The sequence below is a fragment of the Sorex fumeus genome, unplaced genomic scaffold (assembly GCF_029834395.1).
Source record: "Sorex fumeus unplaced genomic scaffold, SorFum_2.1 ptg000014l, whole genome shotgun sequence".
In the NCBI taxonomy this organism is placed as follows: Eukaryota; Metazoa; Chordata; class Mammalia; order Eulipotyphla; family Soricidae; genus Sorex; species Sorex fumeus.
In genome coordinates, this window is record NW_026606071.1 from 12,466,291 (window position 1) to 12,474,478 (window position 8,188).

Consider the following 8,188-nt stretch of genomic DNA (forward strand, 5'->3'; position numbering starts at 1 on the left):
AAGCGTGTTCTGTACCTCTGTACTATATTCCCACTGTGTTTTGTTGCTGCTGTTTTAATAAAAAAAAAAAAAGAGAGAGAGAACTGATGACAGCTCAAGTGACAGAGCACATTCCTTACATAGAGGAGACCCTGGTTGCTTGGAACCCAAAAGCAATGTTTCCTTAGGCACAATTTGAGCCCCAGCACTTCTGGAAATTGTCCTAGTAGCTCTTGAAGCATAGCTTATGGTGTCCCCAAATACAGTCCCACAAGGTGTAGTCCCCTAACAGCAACAAAAAAAAAAGCATATTAACAATAAAAGGATGTTGAAATAAAATGGTTCACAATATATATATATATATATATATATATATATATATAGTGAATTTAGTGGCTTTTGTGCTTAAAGTAATAAACCAAAACAGACAAACAATATACGCAATCACCTGACTCATATGTGGAATATAGAAAAAAACCAAACACTTTAACTAAATAAAATAAACAAAAATCAAACATTTTAAACTATAAATCAGTGGTATTAGAAGGGGCAAGGAAGGGAAATAAATCAGGTAAAGGTCTAAGTGTCTGACAAAAGACAGAATTAGATTTTCATTGGTCAATTTAATGTAATATATTCAGATATTGATTTATAATTATGAACACAAGAAACTTGTATAATATGCAATGTTAAACAATTTAAAGAAATAAATGAACAAATAAAACTGTATTTAATGTGGCAATAAAGAATAACTGATACAATGTACTATATCTTCCTTTTGCTATTGGATAGTGAGATATACAAATATTTATATTGCAACCAAACAGTTCCAGAATTAAACATAAAATATTATTCACTGCTTTATAAAAATAAAAAGGAATTGATTTTTGATGCACTTAAATTTACACCTAACTGCTCCTCTACTAATTTTCCTCCAATAAAGAAAAATTTGTCATTTAAGTTTTACCCTATCTGCATTAATAAAGTTTCCTATATTTCAATGAATTATTTTGCTTCTTATTGAATACAACATTTATATGCACATTGGTGATAAATGACTGATATTCTACAAAGTCTCAAACCTAATAATAATAATTCTTCATTTCTGTAGTATCTTTCTTATTTCCCATAGATTTCAAATCTAATTTAGAAATCTAAAAGAAGAAAAAGAGGTATACTGTCATTGGATAGTTAAGATGCCCAAATCGAAAGGAGTGCAGAATCCATCATTGCTGGTTTCCTTTTCATAAGCTTTTTTTTTATTTTTAAAAAGATTATTTTAATATTAAAGTTAATTTATCTTAACCCTTAAAATAAATGTTTGGCTTAAGCAGTTGTGTATGTGTGTGGGTGTTTTGCATATGTTTGTGTGTGTATCTTTGTGTATGTATGTCTGTGTGTGATACTATCCATACAGAAACCACTCTGGGATCGTGTTGAGTAGAGTGTTGTGGCAGTGGAGAGAGCAGCACCATGTGCTTTTCCACATGAGACATCCCTGACCTAACAGTGATTGTTATTTATTTATTTATTTATTTATTTTTATTTAGTGAAACACCATGAGGTACAGTTGTAGACTTACAAACTTTCATGCTTGGGTTTCAGTCATACAATAATTGAGTAAACATCCCTCCACCAGTGCACATTCTCCACCACCAATGATCCCAGCAGCCCTCCCACCACCACACCCCATCCACGCTACCCCACCCCGCCTCTGTGGCAGGGCATTCCCTTTGGCTCACTCTGTCCTTTAGGGTGTTGTAGTTTGGAATAGAGGTATTGAGTGGCTTTCGTGTTCGGTCTATAGTCTATATTCAGCATGCATCTCGCATCCTGAGCGAGTCCTCCAAACATCCTTTACTTGGTGTTCCCTGGTCTATCGGAGCTGCCTTTTCCCCAGCATGTGAGACTGACTTTCAAGCCCTGGAGTAGACCTGCTGGTAATTACCTAAACAATTCTTGGGTGTTCGACTCTCCCATTCTGTTACTTTATATTTTCCAGAAGAATGCAGTCTTTCTATGTCTGCCCTCTCTTTCTGGCTCATTTCGCTTAACATAATACTTTCCATGTTGTATCACTTGTATGTAAATTTCATGACTTAATCTTTTCTAACATCTGCATAGTATTCCATTGTGTAGATGTACCAAAGTTTCTTTAAACAGTCATCTGTTCTTTGGCACTCGGGGTATTTTTCCAAATTTTGGCCACTATGAACAGTGCAGCAATGAACATAGAAGTGCAGATGCCATTTCGACTGTACATTTTTGCCTTTCGTGATATATTCCCAGGAGTAGTGTTGCTGGTCAAATGGGAGTTCAATTTCTAATTTATTGAGAATCGTCCATACTACTTTCCAAAAAGGCTGAACCAGTCAGCATTCCCCCAGCAGTGAAGGAAGGTCTCTTTTTTGCCACATTCGAGCCAACACCAGTTGCTTTTGTTCTTTTGGATGTGGGCCAGTCTCTGTGCTGTGAGATGATATCTCATTGTTGTTTTGATCTGAATATCCCTGATGATTAGTGATGTAGAGCATTTTCTCATGTGCCTTTTTGCCATTCAGATTTCTTCTTTGAGAGATCTTCTGTTCATTTCATCACCCCATATTTTGATGGGGTTGGATGTTTACTTCTTGTGAAGTTCAGCCAGTACTTTGTACATTCTTGATATCAACCCCTTGTCAGATATGTGTTGAATAAATATTCCCATTCTGTAGACTCTTTGTATTGTGGTCACTGTTTCTTTTGAGGTGCAGAAACTTCTTAGTTTAAGATAGTCCCATTTGTCTATCTCTGTTTTCACGTGCTTGGCCAGTGGCACATATTTGAAGACACCGTTAGCTTCAATATTGTGGAGGGTTTTTCCAACCTAGTCTTCAATGTTCCTTATGGATTCCAGTCTGATGTTGAGGTCTTTAATCCATTTTGATCTTACTTTCGTACATGGTGTTAGGTAGAGATCTGAGCCCATTTTTTTATGTCACCATCAAGTTTTGCCAGCACAATATGTTAAAGAGGCTTTCCTTCCTCCACTTCACATTTCTTGCTCCCTTATCAAAGATTAGAAAATCATATGTTTGGATGGAGATGTCAGTATATTCAACCCTGTTCCATTGGTCGGCAGCTCTGCCTTTGTTCCAGTACCATGCTGTTTTAATTATTACTGCTTTGTATTAGAGTTTAAAGTTAGTGAGGTTGATTCCTCCCATTTTCTTTTGCCCAAGAACTGCTTTAGCTATTCGTGGGGACTTATTGTTCCATATGAATTTCAGGAGTGTTTGCTCCATTTCTTTGAAGAATGTCATGGGTATCCTTGTAGGGATTGCATTGAATTTGTACAATGCTTTGGGAAGTATTGTTTTTTTAACAGTGTTAATTCTCCCAGTTCATGAGCAGGGGATATGCTTCCATTTCCCCGTGTCCTCTTTTTTTTCCTGAAAGTGTTTTGTAGTTTTCTTTGTAGAGGTCTTTTACATCCTTATTTAAGCTGATTCCTAGGTACTTGATTTTCTGAGGCATGATTATAAACAGGATTGCTTTTTTTATGTCCCTTTCTTCTCTCTCATTATTTGCATATAGGAAAGCCATGGACCTTTGGGTATTGATTTTATAGCCTGAAACTTTACTATAAAAGTCTACTGTTTCTAGGATATTTTTGGTAGAGGTTTTGGTGTTCTCTAAGTCTAGTATCATATCATCTGGGAATAGTGAGAGCTTGATTTCTTTTGTTCCTTTTGTTGAACCTTTTCTAAGACCTTGAGTTGTGGAGTCAAGTTTTTCATGTGGCCCTTTTTTCCTTCCTGAGAAATGCTTGCAGGGCTATGAATTTTCCCCTTAACATGGCTTTAGCTGCATCCCATAGGTTCTGGTATCTCATGTCTTCATTCTCATTTGTTTCAAGGTAGCTTTTGATTTCGTCCCTGACTTTCTTCCTGACCCACTCGTTGTTCAACATTGAGTTGTTTAATTTCCAGGTGTTTAATTTGGTTCTACGTGTCTGTGTGTGATTTACATCTATTCTCAGTGAATCGTGGTCTGAAAAGATTGTTGATACTATTTCTATCTTTCTGATTCTATTGAGGTATGTTTTGTGGCCTAGCATATGGTCTATTTTGGAAAATGTTCCATATGCACTGGAGAAGAATGTGTATTATTTCTTTTGGGGGTGTAAAGCCCCGTATAGGTCTATAAGCCCTCTCTCTTCTATTTCTTCCACTAAGGTCAATGTTTCCTTGCTGAGTTTTGCTCCTGTTGATCTATCCAAAGATGATAAGGCGATGTTGAAGTCTCCAGCTACTATTGTGTTGCTAACAATGTTCTCCTTAAGATCTGTTAGCTGTTGTTTTAGATAATGAGCTTTTCCCTCATTAGGTACATTTACATTTAAGAGTGTGATTTCTTCCTGTTTTACGTATCCCTTGATAAGTATAAAAAGGCCTTTGCTGTCCCTTTTTTCTTTTTCAACCTGAAATTTATGTTGTCTGATAGTAGTATGCCCACCCCAGTTTTTTTTGTGGGAGCTGTTTGCTTGTAGGATAGTTTTCCATTCTTTAACATTGAGTCTGTGTTTGTTCTGACTATTGAGATGAGTTTCTTGTAGGCAGCAGAATGTTGGGTTTATCTCTGAATCCATTTTGCCACTCTGTGTCTCTTAATTGGTGAACTTAGACCATTGACTTTGAGAGAGATTTTGTTATGGGGTTTTGTGTTATCTTTCTTTAAGGGTTTGCTGTGGTTGTAGGGTTTGTCTTGTCTTATAGTAGCCCTTTTAGTCCTTCATTTAGGTTTAGTTTTGAGTCTATGAAGTTCCTGAGCTGCTGTTTATCCGGAAAAGACTGTACTGTTCCTTTGAGTTTGAGTGAGAGTTTAGCCAGATAGAGTATTCTTGGTGAAGCATTCATTTCAGTGAGTTTTTTTTTTCACTATATCCCACCATTGCTTTCGGGCTTGGAGGGTTTCCTCTGATAGGTCTGCTGTGAATCTAAGAGGTGCTCCTTTGTATGTGATTTACTTTTTTGACCTTGCTGCTTGTAATACTGTGTCTCTATCTGTGACATCCATCATTTTAACTATCTTGGAGTGTTTTTGTTAGGGTCTCTTTTAGCTGGCACCCTTCAGGCTCCTTGAATCTGTATGACTGCATTGTCGAGCTCTGGGAATTTTTCAGCAATGATTTGTTTAACCATGGCTTTTTCACTGGGATTGTTTCCCTGAGCTTCTGTTACTTCAATGATTCTAATGTTCCTCTTGGAATCATCTCCTAGGATTCTGATTTGCTTTAGAGCTATTTTGAGGTCTCTTGCCATTGTTTGTTGCTGCCTGTAGGCTTCCTGCAGCTGATCTTCTAGCTCACTGATTCTGTCCTCAGCTGTAGCCATTCTACTCTTGAGGGCCCAGACTGAGTTTTTTATTTCATCTACCAAATCTTTTATTCGTGACATTTCTGTCCATAGTTTTCCAATTTCTGCTCTCATTTCTTCCTGTGTTTTCTCAATTGTTTCTCTCATGTCCTCCTTTAATTTACTGGATATATGTCTCACTGTTTGAGTTCATTGAACATCTTCATTACTCCATATCTGAATTCTTTCTCAGAGAGGTTTCTTAGGTCAGTAGCACCTACTGAGGCTTCTGGACTCTTTTCATCATCCTCCCCTCATGGTGGCATTTGTGTTGTTTCTTCATGTTGGTGTGGAGGTATGGAGACTGAGATGTCACATGGGTATGAGTAAACCACCTGCAGCCGCGGAGCATCCAAAGGCCCAAAATTAGACCACCCCCCTTCTGAAGAGGCCACACCCCCTACAGGTACCTGATTGGAAGGGTACAACCTGGGGGAGGAAGAAGCCCAGGCACAGTGTTGGGGACAAACAGGAAGAGGCTCAGGGATGGTGAGCATCCCAGGGTCCTAAAATGCCTGGGGAGCATACGCGGTCAAAGCCAGGTCCCGGGTTCAAATAATGACTGACCTGGGGGAGAAAGAAGACTGGGTACCCAAACATCATTGTTTTAAGTAATTTTATTATCATAGAGTTTTAGGATTTTTTTTCTTAGTTAAGTCTAATATATTGAGCCTGTATCAGTATGATGACCAGTATAGAACTCATAACTACTTTCATTATGTATCTCAAGTGCATTGCCTGTCCGGATAGAAGTGTTCTGTTCAGAGCAAAATGAGTGTAACACAAAGTTCTCTAACTTACTTCTAATATTTAAATACAACCTTATACTCATTGAATACTTTAAAATTTTATCATACTCACTCCCAAACGTCTTCTTCTCAAAATCTAATAACCCACAGAAGGAAACACCAAAGATAAAACAGGTTGCTGGCCATTCTCATTTTATAGCCATATAATGATAGCTACTACTATAATTAGATACATTAATAAATATAAAACAATCATTTTTCTAGTAAATTACTTTATTATTGGATCATATTTATAGGCTTATAGCAATAAATTTGCTCCAAACACTCCATAGATATGTGTCATTACAAAACTTCCAGCTACATGAAGATTTTATTCTACCTATCAATTCCAGTTCTCATACTAACTTCAGAGTTTGAATACAGAATTATAGATAGACAATAATATTTTTCTCCGGTATTTAAAAGCATACTTTTATTTTACTAAACACTTCAAATGTACTTATTTGAACAGTTTTCTAAAAGAACTTTTATTTTGTATTGTCATTTTATGTTGATGTTAAAAATGTGATATAATATAAGTATATTCTGATTATTTTAGTCATAACCTTTAAAGTATGGGGTTTCAGTGACTGAGTTAACTTTTGGGAAGCTGACTTTTCTTGGTAGTAAAATGTTATTTTCAAGTACTAGAAAAGATGAGACTTATTATATAAAGAATGCTTTTTACAATATGTTAAGGCTTGATAACATGAATCCACTTAGGAATGTGTTAGTAATAATTGTAAAGGAGAAGATTAGAGACTGTATTCTGTCCTAAATCTCAGAGATGAAATGTGGGTCTGAGCACTTTCTTCTTTAAAATATGATCACTACATCAAATCAAGTACGTTATCTGGATTGCACAAACTTTAAAATTTTGGTAATACTTATTGTAAAAAATAGCTTTGTAATTTGTAATAATTATCATCACTATTAGTTTAATTTATAATGTTTTAATTGAAATAAAAATAACTAAAGGTTGGCCTGAATGAAACAATCTATGAGAATGCTTGTTTCTACAACATAAAATTTGATAATGGGAGGAAAATCCTTTAATAGACAATTGACTAAGAAAATATTTTGACTTTCTTGAATTATATAATAATAAGTAAATGATGTACATGGACCAGAGCAAAACCATGGCACTAGAAAGGAGCTGAATGGTATTTAAAGAAATTTTTCATAGTTATTTTATTATGATGGAAATTGTTTTTATTAGTTTAACTTTCCCATTATCAAGATTAGAAATTCAAGGAACAATTTTCTGAAAGTCAACAAATCTACAATAAATTATAAAAATGGATTTTACATTTGGCATTTGGGATGGCTTTGGTGAAACTCAAGAAAATATCTTAGCTTCCCACTTTCTCAACTGACTGTAATTCCTTGTAATTTTAAATTTTACTTGTAAAATGTACTAAGGATGTGGCATATAAAGTCTGATGGCAAAAGCATCCACCCTCTTAAAAACCACAGACATTGTTGCCACAAATTATTTAAGAAAAACAGAAATATTACCATGACAGCTTATCTACTTGCAGAACATTTGTGAACAATATACATTTTATGCTTAGATAATAATCTGCTTATGCTATTTTATTTTATACACAATGCATTACATTTTCTCTTATTTTAATATAACATAGCTAATGGCTATTTTGATTTATTCTTTATTTTGTTGATTGTCTTATAATTTTAAGAAATATAATAATGAATTAAGTAAATCTTACACATTTTTAAGATGTGACCGTGTAACATCTTATATATGTGAAAGACACTAAACCAAGAAAAGACTCTTGCAGATATTCTGTTTATGAATTATGATGCATTTTAACCTATTTTTCCAGAAGTAAGTGTAATAACAGGTTTCTGCATTTAAAGTATTTCATTAGATTCTAATTGTGACTAAGAGGTATATTTGCAGCTCACCTTATGGGTATAGTTTAAAGATGTGAAGTAGCCCACAAGGGACCTCATTAGCATGGTGATTACAAGTTAATCAGTAATACCTATAACAGAGAAATC